This window comes from Pinus tabuliformis, chromosome 9 (genome assembly GCF_031772625.1).
Source record: "Pinus tabuliformis cultivar Carrire ecotype Pingquan chromosome 9, CPIR1, whole genome shotgun sequence".
Lineage (NCBI taxonomy): Eukaryota > Viridiplantae > Streptophyta > Pinopsida > Pinales > Pinaceae > Pinus > Pinus tabuliformis.
The window spans coordinates 1,708,558,367-1,708,581,782 of record NC_142307.1 but is presented as its reverse complement, the minus strand read 5'-3'; positions in this window follow the sequence as shown (position 1 = coordinate 1,708,581,782).

The following is a 23,416-nucleotide window of genomic DNA, read 5'->3' as shown; positions in this document are numbered from 1 at the left end:
GACTTTGCCAAACTAACAAGTTGGCAATTCCCAACAATTTCTGCTTGGTCAATTTTTTTTCTAGCTCTTTGAAGTTGTCCTCTAAGTTGTATTGACTGGACTGGTGAAAGCTATAGTGTAAAAACTAATCCATTTTGTCTTCACAATTTTCCCTGCCCAACATAGCAGTATAATAAACCAGGAATTTTTCAATACTCCAAGAATTAAATAAGGAATTGTATAAATTGTGTGGTCATTTACCTATTTACCTACCTAATTTTCCATCAATCATGTTACTCTGGGCATAATCAAATGTTGTAACCACAAATTTTCCATCAATAAGTAAGCAACCACTGAAATATAAGGTTTCTCATAGAGTTTTCTCAAAAAAAAATCAAATAATCTTTTATCTAATATTTATTCTATTATATTTAGTGATTTAGTTTTTCAAGATGATCTTCCAAAATCTTCTATTCCTTCGGTGTATCTTTGCACCTTTAGGGGAAATTGCTAGTTGTATATTGTACTCCACTTCCCCTTAGGTGGCATACCTTTTGGCTCATATAACACTTCTTTGCATGCTTGTAAAATCTTTTCTAGCTATTGCTTTATTCTTTCATACATATTTCAACGATATCTTCACACTCATTGATTTTGTGTATTTATGGTTTTGTCTTGAGAAGAGAGCTACATATTTCTTACTTGAGATGATCGATCTTTGAGTTTGATGGGCACTCATTAGAGAGATCAAAGACTTTCCCCAATGTGCACAGATGATAAACAATTTACCATCCTTAACCAAGTAACATTTATATGTCTTTCTTATTAAGATGGCCTTCCTTATATGTACGTAGAAATTGCCAAACATTGCATTGTAAGCATCAAGAGGGTATTACATTAACTTCTATTTTTCATCAACAAAATTCACACCACTATCAAATCCAAGCTTACAGTGCTTAATAACCTCTAACTCTACATACTTATTTACTCATCTAAATGGCATGGATGAGGGTTAGCATGCATCAAATAGGTTAGACTTCCATTTTATGTTTATAAATATTTTTAAAAATGACATATTCTCTAGGGCCTTTCATACCTTGAGACAAAGTACCAACTTTCATGTTGTCACACCCCCAATGTCCATCTAGCTGAAGATATCTTTCAATGCTTCGTTAAAATGAAGTATGCACCTTAAAAACCAACATTTTGAGATATAGTTTTATATTGCACAAGGAAATCGATACTTTTTAAGGCCTTGTTTCTAGAAACGTTAACCTCTAACAACTCATCATCAGTTAAGGGTTGAAAATGAGAAATTCTAAGGAATTGGGTTATCTCCTTAGCCAATAAAATATAATTGGACATTGGGGAATGAGTTTACATTCCTTGCACTAAAAATTGTTTTATACAACTTAGTATGGGATATAATATGCAATGTAACATAACATTGATGTGGTGTAGGTCAACCAAATGTAAGGATTGAAAAAATATTAAAAATGTATGTGGAGTTGGTTTACTCAATTTGTCAATAGAACAAGTAATTGGAGTACATCATAATGAATACGACAGAGAACAAATCTCCAATGATTCTAAAAAGAGGAGTAAAAAACACCATCCTCATCCAAATAAAAGAAGAAGAGGGGGAGATCTAATACTAGACCTTCCAAGGCTTAAAGCCTACTGCTTCTTGAGAACGAGAGTAGATTCTTACAAATTGCTTACACAAGATGGTACCGAAACAAAACATTTATAAGTTTTAATCGAAATCAATCCCCCACTAAAATCACAGGAGGCTAAAGAACGATGGACACCATATTTTGGGGATTTCTTACTTTGATATTTTCTACGTCTTGTTAATGGAGGGGAATATCATTGATTGTTTTTTAGAACATTTGAATAGGAAGCGATGAAGAGGAGAGGACCTCCTTCTCTTCCTCTGAACTAGCCTCTTCTTCCTTCTTATCTAAAGGAGGGCTTTTGTCAATATCCTTAGAAGTAGTCTCTTCCTCACTAGGTGAAGTGGTGTTTATTGATGGCACTTGATTTGGATCTACCTGATCTTCTTCAACGATGACTTCTATCTCCAAGGACTTCAAAACTATATATCTATTACTGGAGGGAGGATGCTGATGAGATTTAAGGTTGTTGGAATGAGGAAGCATATGAAGAGGAAAGATTGACCTCCTTCTCTTCCTCTAAACTGACCTCTTCTTCCTTCTTATCTAAAGGAGAGATTTTTTCAATATCCTTAGAAGTAGTCTCTTCCTCACTAGGTGAAGTGGTGTTCTTTGATGGAACTTGATTTGGATCTACTTGATCTTCTTCAACAATGACTTCTGCCTCCAAGGACTTCAAAGATTTATATCTATTACTGGAGGGAGGACATTGATGAGATTTAGGCTTGTTGGAATGAAGTCTCTTAGATGGATGGTTCTTGTGCTTCCTTAAAACAGGTTTGAATGCTCCTTGCTTATCATTACTTTGAGAAGATGGTGGAGGGATAGAAGGATACTGAGAAGTTAGATCTTTTGGACAACCTTTTGCAAAGTACCCATACTCATGGCAAAAGTTGCAATTAAAAGAAACTTTCTCATAATTGTGAGCCTGAAGATGGGACCATCCTTCAAAGTCAATTTGAATCGTATTTGAGAGTTATTTTGCAAAATCCATTTCAACACAAATTTTGACACAAGAGAAGTTATTGTCCTTGCCTTGTGAACTAGTAATATAACAGCCCAATTTGTCACCTATGATTTTGAAAATACCATAGATGTAGCAAAGAAGGAGAAGATACAACAATCTATTAAAATCCAAAATCCATTGGCTAAGAAACATTCTATTAGAGCCCATGAAATAAGGCCTGCCTACATCTATAGATCAAATCATTGTCCCTTTAGTTTCAAAAGAGAAAGAAAAATAACTACTTCCACAGTATAAGGTACTAAGGTACTAATGGGATTTTTATCTACCCAATTACTAGAGATCCATGGAAAAACATAGTTATAACTGGGCTGATGTTGTTGGGAAAGTTGTTTGAAGCTTAAATTTTTCTCTTTCAAATCGTCTTGGTTTTTCCTTTGTTTTCGTTGTGTTTCTTTCTGTTTCTACTGTGGCATAGGTAAGGGGGTCAAAGAAGCTCATGAGGACGGGAAATCTTCTCCTCTTAACACAGCAAATGTCTCCACTTGTTGTCATTACTCAACAGGTGTCACCGCCCCATTGTTTACTAATGATGCTCTTGCTGCAGGCGACATGTAAACATTCGGTCCAATCCTTGAACTCGAGGAGGACCTTGTTCTATCCCTTAAATCTCCAACAAGATTTACAATAATACCTGGGGGAAGAGCAGCTCCCCATGTCAAATCTGCACTCAAAGCAACCAATCTTCCAGAAGAGTTATCTACCGTCATACCAACTTAATCTCCATCGTGAGAAATACTAGTATTTTCAGGGGGCAGTTTACTCCAACCAAATGATCCTGAGCCTGAGCCTGCGGCTGAGACTGTGTTCCCACCTCCAACAGCAAGCCCAACTGCTATATCACTGGCTCCGTGCTCTCTTCGCGCTGCAAGTCTCGAGCCCTTTTGCCCAGCAACTTGCGCTTTTGGCTCGGAAAGAACGAGCATTCTTTGGCAACCCTATTTTGCATTTTTACGGAAATTTGAAGATTATTATTGATCAGGTCATGGAAAAGCTTTCATCAATAATCTCATGCTACCAGGATAGCTGGAAAGGATTGAAATTCTATAGCGGTTCTATGGTGGCTCCACAATCCAGCATATTGGAAGGAATCTGAACAAAGAAGCTGACAAACTATCCAAGAAAGGGGTCGATTGGCAAATGGTACTTGGAGATCACTTGGGAACAGTGCATCTTTGATATGGGCGATTTCCTATTTCCTAATTAAATCTCTAGTTTTCTATTCTCACTCTTTTTGTAAAATTTTGTGTATATGTCTATTATCTAGTTTTCTTTTCCTGCCCATTGAGAGAACGAGACTTATGGACTAGACTGTATGTTATGATAATATGGTTTTTTTACAGGTGTTTCTAAAATTTTATATATAATGTCTCTCAGTTGAAATAATCATCTTTCCTGGGTTTTTGGTGGTGATTTAGATCACACCTCTTCCTCCTAATATTATGATTAAAAAACCTTTAATCATATAAATTTTGTTGAATGTTGATTTATATGTAACTGTCATATAATTTATGAGATAATATATTATCCGGCTTTTTTCTTGCTGGGAAAAAAATTGATGTAGCCTCATGCAACGTGTTCTCTACCACGCTGTCCATGCATTTTCCTTGTAACTCCCAGCACCCAGACAAATTCAAAATATGCAACGATGCAAGGTGATGGAAATCGTTAGACAATTCTTGTAACGAGAAAGAAGGCATGAAATCCAAGCGGATAGGTTTTTGAAAATAGCAAATGTCGATTCCTTTCTATCATGTTTCGTGGTAGGAGAGATGGGAAGCTACACACGTGGTAGTGATCCGATCGGATTATTGGCAGCAATGTGCGAATTACTTCTGTCCACCCAAACTATAGTCGATCACATAATGTTCTAATTGCATCCAAACGATCAGCGTAAGTATCCTTCATGACCATCTCGTCCCACTTGTTTTAATCGCACCGATATGAAATATATTATTATTATTATTATAATATATGAGATATATTATTATTATCTAGTTGGGTCTTACTTATTTTAATCGCACCAATATGAAATATATTATTATTATTATTATGTATATGAGATATATTATTATTATTATCTAATTTGGTTCCATTTATTTTAATCGCATCAATATGAGATATATTATTATTATTATCTAATTTGAAAGTCCGTACAGCGATTTGACTGCTAAGTCTAGCAAGACATACATACTCTACTCCTCTAGTTTTGAACCTATAACCTTTTAGGAGGAAACACATGCTCTTAACTATTAAGCCCATTCAAACTTTGGAGAAAAAATGTACTAATTCAACATTTATGTACACTTACCATCAAATTACCATCAAATTACCTTCCATCGCTTTGTACAGTACATGGGGTCTTCTCGTTAATGCCTTGTATGACCACGAGATTTGGTTAACTTTTACATTCAATTATACAGTACATAGGGTCTCCTCGTTAATGCCTTGTATGAGCATGAGATTTGGTTAGCTTTAACATTCAATTTGTGACTTGGAAGAGTTGACAAGACAATGTTGACCCCTTACTTTTTATAATAACAGGTGCAGAGATTATCCCATGTTGACTAGGTGAATACCTTTTTACATGTTCATTTTTCCCAAGGTTGAGAGCATCCATTGACTTGCCGTGCCAATCGTTAGTGAAGTGTGTGGGTTGCCTTTGGTGGAATATGATTGTTGAATGATAGACCTTGATGCCTTGAGATGCTTTATTCACTACCTTGGCCTCGGTGAGAGCTCTTCCTCTCGATAACCTGTAATTTTAATCTATAGCCATACATATGGCATCAATTAAGCCTTGAGCCTTTTTCCTTTAAATTTAAAATAAAGAACCTTTATAGACAAGAACCGAGAGTGCCAAAATGGCTCATAAGCCAAATTTCCTCAAATTCCAAAAATTTTAATAAATAAAAATCATAAAATATGTTCCTGAATTCCAATTGAGAGTATTTTCCTCCTTAGCAAGATTTAGCTACAACATCCCTTATGAAAAATCAAATGATATATTTTAACTAATAATGACAAACCTTCCATAGATAGAGAAGTTGGCCTCGTATTATGTTCCATATATACTAGATATTTACTTGTAAGAGGATCAATGAAATGTCTTTAACTAGTCGTGAAAGAGCCATGACATTAATGTTTTGAATCTGGCCTAAATTATTTATCCAATAAATTCTTTATCCAATTAATAATGAGAGACCAGTCCCTAATCACTAGAGCTAAATCAATATTTTTTGTAATTCATAAATTTTAAGAGATAAAGTAAATATAAAAGATTAGCTCTATCATTCAATCGAGTCTCAACATTTTTTTTTAATGAAAAGTATATGATTTAGACGATAAGAGGAATGAGGCTAAATATCATCCCAATACATAAAATAAGAAATATGAATATCATAAAACGTCATTGTTATTTAAATAGTAAGAAGTCGAAGAGTAAAATATAGAGAACTAATTCTTTATTAAATGTATGAGATTTTTTTTTTAATTTACATCTTAAAGGAAAAATTTGTCCTTTAGAAAGGTGAAGGCCCAATATTTATGGTATTTATGGTCTCTTTTTATTTTGAGTTACATTAAATACCATGGGTGGATACCATGGAGAAATACCATGATGAATGCCATGGGGAATTTCCAGAGTGAATACCATGAATGGCAAAGACCAAGATTACTCGTACCACTTTCCACTCAGATCAGTCCTCCACCTTATGAAGCAATGGTCCCCATTGCATCAAAGTTTTGTCATTAGAAGTTTCTGCTGAATGTGGCTCCTAATGATTCAATTTCCTTGATGAAGAAGATATATACCAAGATGAATGCCATGGGGAATTTCTAGGGTGAATACCATGAATAGTAAATATCCAATATTTATCGTACCACTTTCCACTCAGATCAGTGAATGTGTTTAGAAAGATATACCACAAATCCCAAACCATGTGCACATTCATTCCCTTAGTGGGCCTCATCAAAGAAATCCCATGGATTGTTTTGATAAAAAAAAACCAAGGAGCTAACCTTTCGAGTTCAAATAAGCTTTGATCGTGAGGTATAAGGAGTGAGTTGGTTTATAGCCTGCAACACAACTATCAGAAGAGGAGTAAAATTTCCCTAAAAAATAGTTAAGTTTAGTGCAACCCTAGTACTCCAATTCATTAAAAGTGGTAGAGCTTCCCCTTATTTTGAGGATGATACCCAGAGTAAATCATGTCATCTCTTGGGCACAAGGTTGATCAATAACAAGGCTTGAAGCCATTACAATTATATATTAATTAAGAGCTCAACATGTCGCTTGCAAGAATTGAACTTGGATGGGGAGCATAACAATCACTCCTCCTAACCACCTAAACTAAATACAATTGACACACACACACACACACACATGTAGATAAGATACATACATACATATATACAAACATGTGTGTGTGTGTGCTTGTTACATGTTTTGTGTGTGCATATAAAAGATAAAACATCCTATTATATATATTATATGTTTTGTAAGCATGTATATAAAGGATAACAGATCTTATTAACATCCACTTAAATCAATTTGACTTGTTGAACATGTGTTAAGTCCCTTTGATGATGAGGGGAAACCAATTTCAAGATGTTAAACATCTTCCCTAGCATAGATACTGGAGGTTCTACATCTATCATGGTTTGAACCTAAAGTATAAAAATCATATAAATGAAGATTAAATACTAAAAGTACAACATCATTAAACTGGTCTAAATCCACACACACGGATGTATTACCAATCACGTGAATGAAAATAAAATAACAAAGGGTATCATGATTAAACCAATTTAGATCCATATTAAGCACAAATCAATCAAGAGTCGATAAGGTTAAAATCCATGGAAGTGCATTATTTCTTTCTCAAAATCTTTTTCTTTAAGAAAGGTTTGCACCTCTAGAGATTTAATTCATGTTTATACTTGATAGATGTGCTTATGATACATATGTAATTGTTATGCATAAGACTTAGACAACAACAAAGGGGAAGGTTAAATTTATAGCGATAAAATTACAATGTTATAAATCGATTTATGTTAATGTAACAAATTCATAAATTATAGATGATGCTCAATTTAATAACCTTAAAAAGGGACTATATCTCCAAGACTATATTGGGATTTACAAAATGTTTGTCGCCCATATCAAACATGTAGCTTTGTGGCACGAGCTGCCATTTTGATTTAATTACATTTTCTTTCACTTTGATACTAACATCATTGATATATAATCACCACTTCGTTCCTCACAACCCTTGTTTGATTGGAGGTTGTCATCTCTTACAACTAAAGTAGCATATCACTTTGTTGGGATTTTGTTGCACACTAATAATCTCCTTCTATATATTATGCACACTCACAACTAGGACGATTGGTCCAGTACTATAGTTTCAATTTGGGCGGGTAGAAATTCCCTATTTATGGCTGCTTGCTCCGTGAAAGATTGGTGGCCAGATCTCCGAACTAAACTAAATAGTGTATACCCAATAAAATAGATATATACATGTCCCTAGTTGTTGTGGGTTCAATGCCTTAGATATTTCTTGTTCTCCCACCCTCGTATATTTGTCTTTAAACAATTCAAATAATTATCTCCCATCCTAGCATGTTGGATACGTAAAACTATTACTAGATTTAGGTGTTAACACTGTCGTGGAATTTTTTTTCATTACTAGGTTGATCCAAGTGGATGTTGGTGGCCACCCACCTATCCCCCTTGGACCCCCACAATTGTCTCTTTCAGTTTTTCAGTTTCCGTAATTGTAGCACAATTTACTATTTTTAGCAGTTTTTCGAGTCCTGAACTTCCGGAGCTTTTTGAGGCCCTAAACGACATTTTTTGGGAAATCTGGGAGCAAGATGGGTCCATAGACCAATGTTTCTCTTCCCAAAGTTGTAGTTCTCGGATAGATATTTCTAACGAGCTATTGCACGCGTCAAATGAAGATCAGGTTCCAAAGTTACGACCCCGGGAAGTTGATGTACCAACTTACCCAAAACGGGGCCCACAATTTGGTGTTTCATCTTCTAGGGTTAGGTTTTGGGATGTTAAGGGTTTTCCATTGTTTCTTAACAATAAATAGGCCTTCGAGCCTCATTGTAACACAGTTGAGAGGCATGCAGCCGCCACATCTCTTCTCAGAGATAATCTACCATCGCCCTAGCTGGTTTATTTCCATTTCTGTTTGTAAGCATATTTCAGTATTTTACATTAATAAAATGAAGTATTATTTCCGCTGCATCTCTGTGTATATGGTTATCTCTGTAATTTGTTGCGTTCTTGTTTAAATCTGGATCAGTGGTATCAGAGCGGTCTGTTTTTTCTCTGTTTTTCTTTGCATGTCCCCAACGAGGTCGGGATATAAGGAGTTAGGGATTAAACTAGTCGAACCTTTACAAGACCAGCCTTGCAACTCTCGACAGCCTCCCATGGCGAATAAAGAAAGACATGGGAACAGGAGATCCTATCAAAATCGTGCTTGAAGAAGCCCTCAAGCGACAAAGGAATGCAATGATGGACAACTTTGCACAGATACCCAGAGGCGACGCATCGGCTTCCAACAGCTACTCTGGAAATGCCACACCCTTTAAGGTACAAGTTAATTTTGAAATCCCCATCTTCGAGGGTTAGATAGACACAGATGTCGTAGATAAATGGTTAAATCTGCCAGAAGGGTATTTTTCTATTCATGAATTTTCAAGTCGGGAAAAGATTGTTTTCGCTCTTCTCAAAGCAGCCCTGACGTCAAGGACTAGTGGGAAACCTACTACGAGCAGAAGGATGAAAGCATGGGCTCACAATTTTCAACCGCACCCACTTGGAATTCATTTTGGGATGCCATCAAGGAGCAGTACTACCCTATCAAAAGCTATGAGGACAAATACATAAAGTGGACCACGTTGCGGCAGGGAAGGGACCAAGATGTGCCGGAGTTCACAAACATTTTTCATACCCTTCGCACACAGTTGGGTATCAAGGATTCTGAGCTGCATTTGGTACTCAAATACCGCAGCTGCCTACATAGATACATCCAGGAAGAGATGGAGTTCCTGAACATCTCCTCGCTCGGCATGGCGTACTGATACGCTATCAAAATCGAGCAGAAGTTCAAACAGAAGAAGCGAGACTTTGGATCTGCAAATCCGAAGACCAAAGGACAAAGCCAAGGCGGGGTGACCCAAGACAACCCGTCAAAGCTGCAAGAAAAGAACAACACCATGAATTCGAAGAAGGACACAGGAAAGTGTTGTTAGTTCCATAAGAGCCCCACTCACAAAACAAGTGAGTGTCGGACCAAGCAAATGTTGGTGGCCGAGTTGAAGGCTTCAAAATCAGATGCATGTTCTGACCCTGAGTTAGAACCCAACAAGGGGAATGGCAAAGTGAAGCAGATCATTGATGCCCGTCACTGTTACCACCGCCAAGATCCAGAAGGATGAGCTCGAAGATCTAGAGGAGGGGGAGCGTCTTTTCCACTCACAGATGTGGGTGAAGGGTTCACTGCTACAATTCATTGTCGACAGTGGCAGCCAAAAGAACCTCATTTCAGCAAAGGTCGTGAAGCGGTTGGGCCTACCGACTACACCACACCCACAGCCGTACAATATCGGGTGGCTTCACCAAGGACGAGATCTTCGAGTTCGCCAGCAGTGTCGCCTTCCCTACAGCATCAAGCCCTTCACAAATGAGGTATTGTGTGATGTTACACCTCTGGATGTTTGTGATGTATTATTAGGCCAGCCATACTTGTGGAGGCAACATGTTGTGTATGAGTCAAGGCCTCGCGCTGTTATTATTTCTTTGGGTAATTCATTATACAGGATACCGGAGGTAGCCCCACCTACCGCCACCTCTTTGATCGCTGCTAAGAAAGGCAGCAAGCTCATCTCACAGACTAGGAAATTTATTTTCTGTCTGGTTCACTCCCAAAGTAAGGGGAAGATCGTCACCACATCCATGACCCCACGAAGGGTTCCTCCACGCAGCAGTAACATCAAAGGGGTACACTCATGACAAAACATAGGAACAACTTCTCCTCACCCATAGGGGTACCACACAAGTTTCAAGTGGGCTACAAATTCTGGTTGCATCTGCAGAAAGAACGCCTGACAAGAGCCCATCAAAAGCTTAGACCACTCCGACATGGTCCTTACAACATTACCAAGGTTGTGGGAAAAAATGCTTTGGAGCATAGCATTCATCCATTCCTTCACTTGCACCTAGTACTCAATGTGGAACACCCTCGACCATGCTTCCCACCATTACTGGACACATTAGAGATTGTAGAACAACTCACCAGGGACCAAGCTCAGCAGATGGAGGAACTCAATGCAATGGGGACCATTGCTTCCTAAGGGGGGAGGAATGATCCAGGTGGATGTTGGTGGCCACCCACCTATCCCCCTTGGACCCCCACAACTATCTCTTCCACTATTCCAGTTTCCATAATTGCAGCACAATTTACTATTTTTAGCAGTTTTTCAGGTCCTGAACTTCCGCAGGTGTTTTGAGGCCCTAAATGATGTTTTTTGGGAAATTTGGGTCCCAAAGTTGTAGTGCTCGGATAGATATTTCTAACGAGCTATTGTACGCGTCAAACGAAGATCGGGTGCCAAAGTTACAACCCCGAGAAGTTGATGTACCAACTTGCCCAAAACGAGGCCCACAATTTGGTGTTTCATCTTCTAGGGTTAGGTTTTGGGATGTTAAGGGTTTTCCATTGTTTATCAACAATAAATAGGCCTTCGAGCCTCATTGTAACACAGTTGAGAGGCATGTAGCCACCACACCTCTTCTCAAAGATAAGCTACCATCGCCCTAGCTGGTTTATTTCCATTTCTGTTTGTAAGCATATTTCAGTATTTTACATTAATGAAATGAAGTATTGTTTCCATTGCATCTCTGTGTATATGGTTATCTCTGTAATTTGTTGCGTTCCTGTTTAAATCCGGATCATAGGTTGAGTCAAAGTTGAAGCCAACTCCAATATTAGATGGAAGAATGATCAACCCAACAATGAGATGCCATCGGAGAATGTGCGAGATTCATCTAACTTGTATGCCCCTTATGACAATGAAAACCCCACAAATGGCTCCAATCCTCAACCCACTCCCCAAGAAATGTTAGAAAAACTATACCCCATACAAACCAAATTAAGCTACACCCATTAACATTGCAAATATAAAATTAATTTCTTTTAAAAAATCATAATATAATATAACTTTGAGATACCCAACAAGTATGCAACCTCGTAATGAAATCCTCCTTTTCTCCATCATAACATCATAGTTAATAATGAATGAATGAATGAAATTTTAATGTCCACGACACTAAAAATAGTCTATGGGACCACCCGCCTCCATGTTTTTCGCCTTTTGCAATTCAATCCTTTTCTTACTCAAATTAATGATGAGTTGACCCAACCTTTTAACAATCCCCTCACTAAAAATATAATGCCAAGGAACCAATGTTAACATACTGTCGTAACTCTCTCTGATGTCTTTGAAAGCATCACATTCCAAAATGAAATGTTTTTTCGATTCCACTGCCCCAGAAGTGCAAAAAGTACACACTCATTCTTCCCAAGCTTCTTTAGGTCTTTTCTACCAACCTGTTTCGCACCAAAGTTGATGCGAGTTAGTTCTTAATTGAGCAATAAGAATCTTTGCTCTCCATGGAATGCTAGCTTCAATGTACTCTTTTTTTTGGATATCACAAGTGGGGTTGAATTCCTGAACATAGTACTTCTTCTTTCTACCCAACTCTTTTCCCCATTTACACTTGTGGAATTTCTCCATAACAAAATTTTTTAACTCCTTGTTATGTGTGGGACAATAATTGAGGTAAATATCCGATTTTTGCATCCATTTGTTGTTTTTTTGCATTCATGATTTCTTTCTTTCACTCATGCCTTCATTGAAGATAACTTTAGGTCATCTACCTACTCCCATTTTATCAATTCTTTTTAGGTACCTTATGAGACGCACCATAGTAATTGCTTCAATGGGAGTTGCTCCTATTTCACTCAATGGTATCTTATAAGGAACCGCACTTTTTATTTTGAACTTGCTCATGATCAAGCATTTTTGGATTTTCTCAATTTGATTCCATTTTGAGACAAGGATGCTGCTAGCCCATAATTCACACCCATATAATATCACTAGACAAACTAGAAGCCCAAAAAACTTCAATCATTTTCCAATCCCATAACTTTGCCTCTCTACATCTGTTTTGAAGAGCATATAATGCATTCCACCCTCCTAAAATGCTCTTCTTTGTGCAGTCCTCCCAGTTAAGCTTGTTGTTGAAATCAATCCTGAGGTACTTGTATCCATTTACTTCTTCAAGAATGTCACCTTCAAAGAAGAACGTATGCTGGCTCCACTTTCTTTTATTTGAGAAAATCATTATTTTTCTCTTGCTAGTATTGACTTGCATCCCCACTGCTTTACAAAAATGCTCAAGGGCATATAGGTGCATCTGCAATCCCTAGGCCGATTTAGCAATCAATACAAGGTCATTAGCATATAAAAGAAGCTTTATCACAAACTCCCCCAACCGAACACCATCCCCACCTTGCAGATTTAGCCACTCTTCCAATTTATCAATATATAAACCAAAAAGAGTAGGGGATAAAGGGCAACCTTGCTTGACTCTGATGTCACTTCTAAAGCTTTCTGAAATGCCTGCTGAAGTTCTAATTTTGACTTTCACTTCTTCATAAATCCTATGGACAACAGCTCTATAATGTAAAGGAATTTCAAGTTCATCCATTCTACTCCACAGCTTATCTCTAGGGTCTATGTCAAATGCTTTTTCGAAGTCAACAAAACAGCAAAATACTTCTTTTTTGTCCCCCAAACCTTTTCAATAATGTGTCTCAATGTGATACCATGGTCTACTGTAGAATGTTTCAGCCTAAAACATGTTTTCCCTTTTGCGCTCTTTTCTTTTACTTCTTCCCACTTACTGATTCTATTTTCTACCATGTCGCTGAAAAGATTTGCAAACAAAGGATTGACCATAATGGTTCTATAGTTGGAAGGATTATTAATGTCTCCACTTTTAAAAAGGGGAATTGCTAGAATAGTTGTCCAATCTCTTGGGAATCCTTGTCGAATGACGTCGTTGAATATTTCCATGATGTGCGGTGCAAGAATGTTCATTCCCCACTTTAGATATTTTTCTTGAAGTTCAACCAAGTCCTTTACCTTTCTTGTTTTCAACTTCTTAATTCTTGTTTAGAAGATCTTCGGCAAAATCACATAATCAATCTTTTGTCGACGCGTTTCGAACCAACTAGTTTGGTTCATCGTCAGGACAAGTTGAAAAACAGATCCAGCTTAGCCTGTTTAAATAGGTAGAGCAGAGACACCAACGGTTACCTGACTAAGGGAGCAAGGTCAAATTCAGTTATATTAGGTATAAAATGAATAAATAAATAAATTATAATATAATAATAAATAAATAAATTTATATATAAATATATAAAATTAGTTATATTAGGTGTAAGATAAAAAATAAAAATATGAAGAATTATAAAATAATAATAAATTATTTATTTATTAAATAAATATATAAATATATAATAATAAATTATTTAAATAAATAAATATAAATTTATAAATTATTTATTTAATAAAAATAAATGGTATCATTAGTAGGTAAATTTTTATTTTTTTTTTTAGGTATAAGATAAATAAATATATAAATAAAGAATTATAGATTAATAATAAATTATTTATTTATAAAATTATAAATAAATTATAATATAATAATAATTAAATAAATATATATAAATTTATATATAAATATATAAAATTAGTTTATGAAGAAATATAAAATAAAAATAAATTATTTATTTATTCAATAAATATATAAATAAAGCAATATAAAATAATAATAAATAAATTATTTATCTATTAAATAAATAATTAAATGAAAAAATTTACCTACTAATGATACCATTTATTTTTATTAAATAAATAATTTATAAATTTATATTTATTTATTTATTTATTTAAATAATTTATTATTATATATTTATATATTTATTTAATAAATAAATAATTTATGCACATGACGTGCATGATGTAATGGCTGGGGCGGATGGCTTTCACACCCCCCACCCAAGTTCGAATCCTGAGAGGTTGTAAAAAGTGGAAAAATGAGTGGGTCCTACCGGAGCTTACAAAAAAAAAAAATAAATAAATAATTTATTATTATTTTATAATTCTTCATATTTTTATTTTTTATCTTACACCTAATATAACTAATTTTATATATTTATATATAAATTTATATAAATTTATTTATTTATTATTATATTATAATTTATTTATTTATTCATTTTATACCTAATATAACTGAATTTGACCTTGCTCCCTTAGTCAGGTAACCGTTGGTGTCTCTGCTCTACCTATTTAAACAGGCTAAGCTGGATCTGTTTTTCAACTTGTCCTGACGATGAACCACACTAGTTGGTTCGAAACGCGTCGACAAAAGATTGATTATGTGATTTGCCGAAGATCTTCTAAACAATGTTATGGATCACAGAAGTCTAAATTCCTTAATAATTTCCCTGCACGGAGAAGCCGCTGCTAAGAAGGTTCATCTATTCGAGCGGTCACGCATGCAGGTTACTAAGTTGAAATCTGATCTGGTATTTCTTAAACGTTGCAGAGACTCCTCGGTTATTCCTAACTTTGCCCGGATTAAGCATAATCTCAATGTTCCAAAGAATCATAGCGTTTTTCTGAAGGCTAGCTTAGGGTTGGTCAGATCTGAGATTAGCAGAGTAAGGAGGGATCTGGATCATCGATCTAGACTTCTTCTGGCGGCTCATTTGGAGCTGGCGAATATGTTTCCTGCTTCTCTCTGGTCCAGGATTGATGCCTGTTCGGCATTGAAGTCCCTGAGATTGGAAGAGCTCCTTAAGCTCAGGCAGTCCGCGAAGTATAATAAACTTTCGCGCTGTTCGATTCCGGAATCAGGTCTAGTCGATGTTCAGGGTTCAGACAGTCGGGTCTCCTCCAACCAGGTCTCCTCCCTGAGGGCTTGGGTTTTAAGCGGATCTTCTTCCGATGATCTTAAACCGCCAGCCGCTGGTTCCAGTTTGGTGAGAGGAAGCGGTGGTGTGAGTAGCAGCAAGGTTTCGATCAATGAAGAAGTCTGGGGTAACCGAGGGCCCGTATGTCTGATCAACCAAGCGGTGGGTTCTTGCGTTCGCTCTCCAATCCGTGCGCAGCAGTCAGATGGTGTTGCGGTTGTCTCAATGAATGGTGGACTGCGCGGAGGTTCTGTTTCAGCTGGCATTACTATGGGTGAGTCAGCGGTTTTAGATCTGCGCAGAGATGAGCGGATTGGTGAAGAATGGTCAAGCCGTTCTGATGTGCGGTGTGATTCGGCCGTGGTTGAGCTGGAATCATTGAGTCAACGTTCGTCTTCCCAGCGGTGTGATTCAGCCGTGGTTGAGCTGGAATCATTGAGTCAAGGTACATCTTCTGAGGAGAACGAGACCATGGGTAACTCTTTTAACGTTAATGCTAATTTGATTAACGAGAAGAGTATGAATAATATGATTTCAAACAATTGCGTTGAGAGTAATAAAGCCGTCTTATATATCAATAACGATAATGCTAATTTGAATAGCGATAATAATATGGATAACGATTGTAGTAATAAAGCTGGTTTATGTAACAGTGACGATAATGCTAATTTGAATAGCGATAATAATATGGACAATATGAATTACGATTGTAGTAATAAAGCTGTTTTATGTAAAAGTAATGATAATCCTAATTGTGATTTTATTAAAGTATGTAATAATAATAGTAGTCGTTATAATAAAGTATTAAATGGGGTGGATTACCTTAAGTGTAAGTCTGGTATTAAGGGTGCGTCGGTGGGTAATTCGAGTTCCCTCCCTCAAGATAATAAGGTGGTAAATCTGTCTAGTTTTTCCTTTCCGCCTGCGGTTTTTAATCTCTTAGGGAAAGGTCTAAATTTTGCCTTAGCTCCTAGAAAAATCCCGATTCAAGACATCATTTGCGATGTAGAATATGGCATTAAGAACCTTCCTGATAAGGTTAAAGACACGATTAGGCAGGATTGTGTCGTTGCCCTTAGGAGGGCTAAGCCTCCCCGTAGCAATATCAGCAAGGCTGAGTTTGAAGCTCTGAAGAGCTTGAACGGTAATCGTGACGTCGTGGTCTTAAAGGCTGATAAAGGTGGGGCTGCCGTTATCATGGATAGAAAGGATTATAGAGACAAGATGCTTGACCATCTCTGTAATAGTGGGAGTTATAAGAAGCTTTCGAAGAATCCCCTCAAAAAGGTTTCCAGAGCGGTCGCTCTTGCGATCAAGTCGTGCAATTCCACGATTCCTCTAGCCCAGAAACTTATTGAGGGTAACCCCATCACTCCTAGGATTTATGGGCTTCCTAAAATCCATAAGGAGGGGGTCCCCCTGAGACCCATTGTCAATACCATCGGTGGTCCGACTTACCTCCTGGCCAAGTTCCTCGCCGCAAAGTTGAGACCCTTGGTTGGGCAAACTGAGTCCTTTGTCAAAGACTCGGCTTCCTTTATTGCGGATCTTAAGAGAATTAAACTTGAGCCCGAAGACATTCTGGTAAGTTTCGACGTGGTCTCTCTTTATACTTGCATTCCTATCAATGAGGCCATGATGGTAATTAATAAGCTAACTGACCCTGATACGGCTAAGTTAGTTGAGCTTTGCCTTACCTCTACCTTTTTCAGCTTCGAAGGAGAATTCTATGAGCAGACTTGCGGGGTTGCCATGGGCTCCCCCTTGTCCCCTGTTGTTGCTAATCTCTTCATGGAAGAGTTTGAGTCTAAGGCTTTGGCCTCCTCTCGTCTCTTACCAAAGCTTTGGAAAAGATTCGTCGATGACACTGGTGTGGTCTGGTCTCATGGTCATGATGAGCTTGATCGTTTCTTCTGTCACCTCAATAACCAATCCGCCGCCATTAAATTCACGATGGAAAAAGAAGTTAATGGTTGTCTTCCGTTCTTGGATGTTCTCATCTCTAAGAAGGTGGATGGTTCCTTTTCTCATCAGGTGTTTAGAAAGAAGACGCATACTGAGCAATACTTGCATGCTTCTTCGCATCATTTCCCCGCTCAGAAGTTAGGGGTTCTTAGCACTCTTGCCACCCGTGCTGTGAGAATTTCGGATGAGGAGAGCCTGGAAAAGGAGAAGGCTCACCTCCTAGAAGTCTTTGAGAAGAATGGTTACAATAGGCACCTCGGTCAAAAGGCCTTCCTCAGGGCCAAGAAGGAGCCTTCAATCCGAAGGGTTCCTAAAGATCATTCCTTGGGTGTGAACCTTCCTTACATCCAAGGGACCACGGACAGGATTGCGAGGATTCTAAGGAAGTATGATGTGCCCGCAACTTTTAGACCCCTCAATACTATCTGTGGCTCCCTCGGGTCTGTGAAAGACCCTATTGACCCTAATAACATGAAGGGCGTCTATGTCATCGCCTGTTCCTGTGGGCCCCCTTATATTGGTGAGACTGGTCGTTCTATCAATCAACGGATTAGCGAGCATTCGGCTGACTTAAGACATGGTAGGACCAAGTCCTCGGCCCTGGCTGAGCATGCGGGGAAAACTTTGCATCATATATGTATAGAGGAGGCTCAAGTCATTGCCAAAATTGCGCAGTTTCACCATCGCAAATTTAGAGAGGCCCTGGAGATTGAGAAAAGGCCGAACAATCTTAATAGGGATGATGGCTGGAAGATTAGCCGTTGCTGGGTCCCAGCCTTGTCTTCCTAGCCTCCTCATTCCCCTCTGTGTTAGGTCTTAGGGTTTCTGTCTTCCCCCTCCTTGAATTTTTCCTTTGGCAGTTTTGTCCTATTATTATGGAGTGTTTTAGTTTCGGGCTATCTGGTGTATTAACCTTAACATGTTTATGATTCTATTGGGCATATTATTAGAATTGAGTTTCCCTTTAACTAATAAAACCTTATGAATAATAATATATTTACCTAATGATATAGTTAACCTTAATAATTTTATTGGAATAAATAAATTTTGAATAAATATGGATTATTATTAAATATAAAATATTTGACCATTATGGATAAATTATGATATACCATTTTTTAAAACATGGACTTTATAAACCCTAAATTATACCTTATAAGTAATATTATATTTACCTATTGACTTAGTTAAACTTTAAAAATTTTGAATTAATATTGATTATTTGACCATAGGTTTAAAGGATTTATTATGATATACCATAATCATGGACTTTAACAACCCTAAATTATGATATTTACCTAATGTAACTAGATTCTAGGGGTTATAATGTTTGTTTATTTATTTATTTAATTGATTTTATTATTATTATTAGTACGATTATTCTTATTATTTATTTATTTAATAACTTAATTATTAATTATTTTATTTGTTTATAAACTATTACTAAATACTATTGTTTAGTAATTTATTTGGTAATCGTTTTTACTTTATTATTTTTATTTTCTATAACTATTATTATTATTATTATTATTATTATTATTAGTATGATTATTATTATTAACAACTTAATTCTATTATTACTTTTATTCTCTTCCATCTTATTTGTTTATTATAAGGAATGGTCCCTCATTACCTCTAAAAATACTTTATAATTCTTCATTTATATATTTATGTTTTTATTATTATTCTATAATCCTTTATTTATATATTTATATATTTATTTCTTTACCTTACACCTAATATAACTAAATTTATATATAAAAAATAATTTTTACCTACTAATGATTCCATTTATTTTTATTAAATAAATTATTTATATTTTTTCATTTAATTATTTATTTAATAGATAAATAATTTATTTATTATTATTTTATATTGCTTCATTTATATATTTATAGAATAAATAAATAATTTATTTTTATTTTATATTTCTTCATAAACTAATTTTATATAGGAATTCAGACTTCTGTGATCCATAGCATTGTTTAGAAAATCTTCGGCAAAATCACATAATCAATCTTGTGTCGACGCGTTTCGAACCAACCAGTGTGGTTCATCGTCAGGACAAGTTGAAGACCAATCCAGCTTAGCTTGATTAAATAGAGTGTGCAGAGATTCCAACGGCTAATTTTGACTTAATAATCTTGGTCAAATCACTAAATAATTTAATTAATATTCCTAGAAATAGGTAAAAAAGGAATTCATTTGTTAATATTAAAAATAAATAGATATATTATTATTTACGAAAATTATACCCATATCTAATATTTTAATAATAATAATCTATATTTATTATTCCAATATGGTAATAATTCTTTATTGATCTTAGAATATAGTTACCATAGGTAATTTTTAAATAATTATTTAATGGTCCATTGGTATAATGGTCATTCGAAATTAAAATGATAAGAAAAATAGTATATGTATATTAAATAATCTAAATCTAATAATCATTTATAATTCCACACAAATTTTTAAGTCATAATTCATCCTTTAAACCTAATGGTCAAATTATTAATTCAATATTTATTTATTCCAATAAAACAATTAAAGTTAACTAAATCAATTATTACTTATAAGGTAAATACCATAATTTAGGGTAAATCATAATATTTCTATAAGCCTAATGGCCAAATTTATATTTGTTAATAATCAATATTATTTCATATTTATTTATTCCACTCAAAATATTATTAAAGTTAACTATATGATTAGTAAATATAATAATATTTATAAGGCTTAAAAGGGGGGGTGTTTATTAAGAGAATAGTTAAAGGGAAACTCAAATAGAAATAATTATAATTGTATACATAATGAACTATGAAAAATTAAATCTAATTATAATATGCACACTAGTATCATATACAGGTTTAGGTTAATACAGTAATTAGTCCAAATTTACTTCATAACTAATAAAGACTCAGACACTCCATAATAATAGGACAAACCCGCCAAAAGAAAAATTAATAAGGGAGGGGGAAGACAGAAACCCCAAGACCTAACAAAAGGGGAATGGGGAGGCTAGGAAGATAAGGCTGGGACCCAGCAACTGCTAATTTTATATATTTATATATAAATTTATATATATTTATTTAATTATTATTATATTATAATTTATTTATAATTTTATAAATAAATAATTTATTATTAATCTATAATTCTTTATTTATATATTTATTTATCTTACACCTAATATATAAAAAAAAATTAAAAAAAATTACCTACTAATGATACCATTTATTTTTATTAAATAAATAATTTATAAATTTATATTTATTTATTTATTTATTTAAATAATTTATTATTATATATTTATTTAATAAATAAATAATTTATTATTATTTTATAATTCTTCATATTTTTATTTTTTATCTTACACCTAATATAACTAATTTTATATATTTATATATAAGTTTATATAAATTTATTTATTTATTATTATATTATAATTTATTTATTTATTCATTTTATACCTAATATAACTGAATTTGACCTTGCTCCCTTAGTCAGGTAACCGTTGGTGTCTCTGCTCTACCTATTTAAACAGGCTAAGCTGGATCTGTTTTTCAACTTGTCCTGACGATGAACCACACTAGTTGGTTCGAAACGCGTCGACAAAAGATTGATTATGTGATTTTGCCGAAGATCTTCTAAACAATGTTATGGATCACAGAAGTCTAAATTTCTTAATTCTTGTCTTCGCTTCCTATAATGTGAAAAGCTTTGTAGTTGTGTTGATCCTAGGAGGAGGCTCATCCTTTGATTCTTTCTCATAGAGTTGTCTTGCATAGTCAAACCACTGATTGGTTGTAATATTATTTTATGTTTGCTTCTTTCTTGGTTGAAGTTCATGCCAAAAAAACATTGGGTTATTCTTGCCTTGATATATTAACTCTTCTCGCCTTGTTTGCATGAACTCATCTTTTTTCCTTTTTGAAATCTGCTTATATAACTTTACATTCATCTTCTCCTCGCCTGCCTTTTTCAATGTTTTCCTTGCCATTTTGCATTCCTCATCAAACCAAGCATTTACACAAAAACAATTTTTTTTTATTTCCTATTTTTTGCTCTCTTGCACTTCTCAAGTGCACCTTGAATTTTATTTGTTAACTCATAACTGTTGAGGCTTTGGGAACCACTCTTCCCCTTTTCAATTGATTTCTCCAGCATTGTTTTGAATATATTGCAATTCTCTTGTGTTAGAAGAATTTTGCCCCTTGAAATCGATTATCGAGAACATTGTGTTTTCCTGTTATGTTGCATTTCTTCTAACCAACATAGCTTTATATAAATTGGGTTATGGTATGATTTTAAGTCCCATGTATGCTCTCTAATATTAACTTCATCTATCCTTTCTATTAAGCTTTGTGAACAAATAACATAGTCAACGACACTTTCCCCATTGTATGTGTTGCAAGTGAATTTCCCAGACCTTTTCCATTTATTTAGTGTTGAGAAATCAATGCTAGTAGTATTAGGGTTAGGTTTCTCTTTCTTGATAATTACTTGTGAATTATGTTGGCTTCTTTTAATTATTTGTTATATTATCTTTCATTAAGAAATTACCAAATTATATGTGCATGAAGATCACAAAATCACAAGACACAAGATGTAGGCACTCTGCCAAAGCAAAACCCCTATCTAGGGGGAAACCTAGTAAAAAATCTCTTCCTTCAATAGTTTTCCTTGAGTCTCTTATACTTAGACAAAGACCTTCTCCATACCAAACCGACCTCTCCTTCTTCGATCCAACCTTCAACCTAGTAGTAGCAGCACTTCAACCCTAGAACTTCGACTTGGCAGCTTCCGGCATCAACAACAACTTCGATCTCCTAAACCTGCCCATACGAGAGAGAGAGAGAGAGAGAGAGGCACCAAAATTTTGATTTCCTTATTCTCCTTCACCTAGACCAAAATCGCACTCCTTTTGGACCCTTCCTTCAACTTCACATTCTTCCCAGCTTCCAGCTTCTAGCTTCCAAAGATCGAACTATGCTTCAAAGAGTGAGATGCCCAAATAAAGTCAAACTACCTCATATATATATAGCCTTCCTTAAGGCCGATTTTCCTTCCTTGAAGCCGACATGATCTTCTTGAGGCCGACTTGGTGTGGAGGTTACATAATTTATTTTTGACTCAAAAATAATTCTTTTTACATCATTCAAAAGCCCAAGAAGGGTCTCATAAAATATACAATGACTCTATTTAGTCTTTATTAATCCTAGGAGTCCTCAATGGGGACTTTGACTAATAAAATGATGACCCAAGCATGAAACCCATGCTTTAATAAGTCATTGTAACAATAATAAAAATTCTTTTTACAAATACATTTTATGAAGACCGAACCTAGTTACATTTTTCAACACTCCCTCTTAACTAGGGAGGTATTCATACAAAAGATTTCAAACTATATGAAGTATGAAGAGTTTAGGCACCACAATTCCATGGACTAGATTCCTGACCAAGGAACTCTATCCAAGGTCTCTCAACAGTTTAGGCACCACAATTCCACGAACTAGATTCCTGATCAGGGAAATCTATCCAAGTGGGACTAAGATGGAATAAAGCTTTCAACCTCTCTAGGTACCATCAGGATTACTTGCTAACCATCAACCCAGGGATCTAGGTGTGTATCCGAGGTCAAAGCTCCATGACCAATGCCACCCTCCCTACTTCGGGAACTAGACATCAACACATAGTGCCGA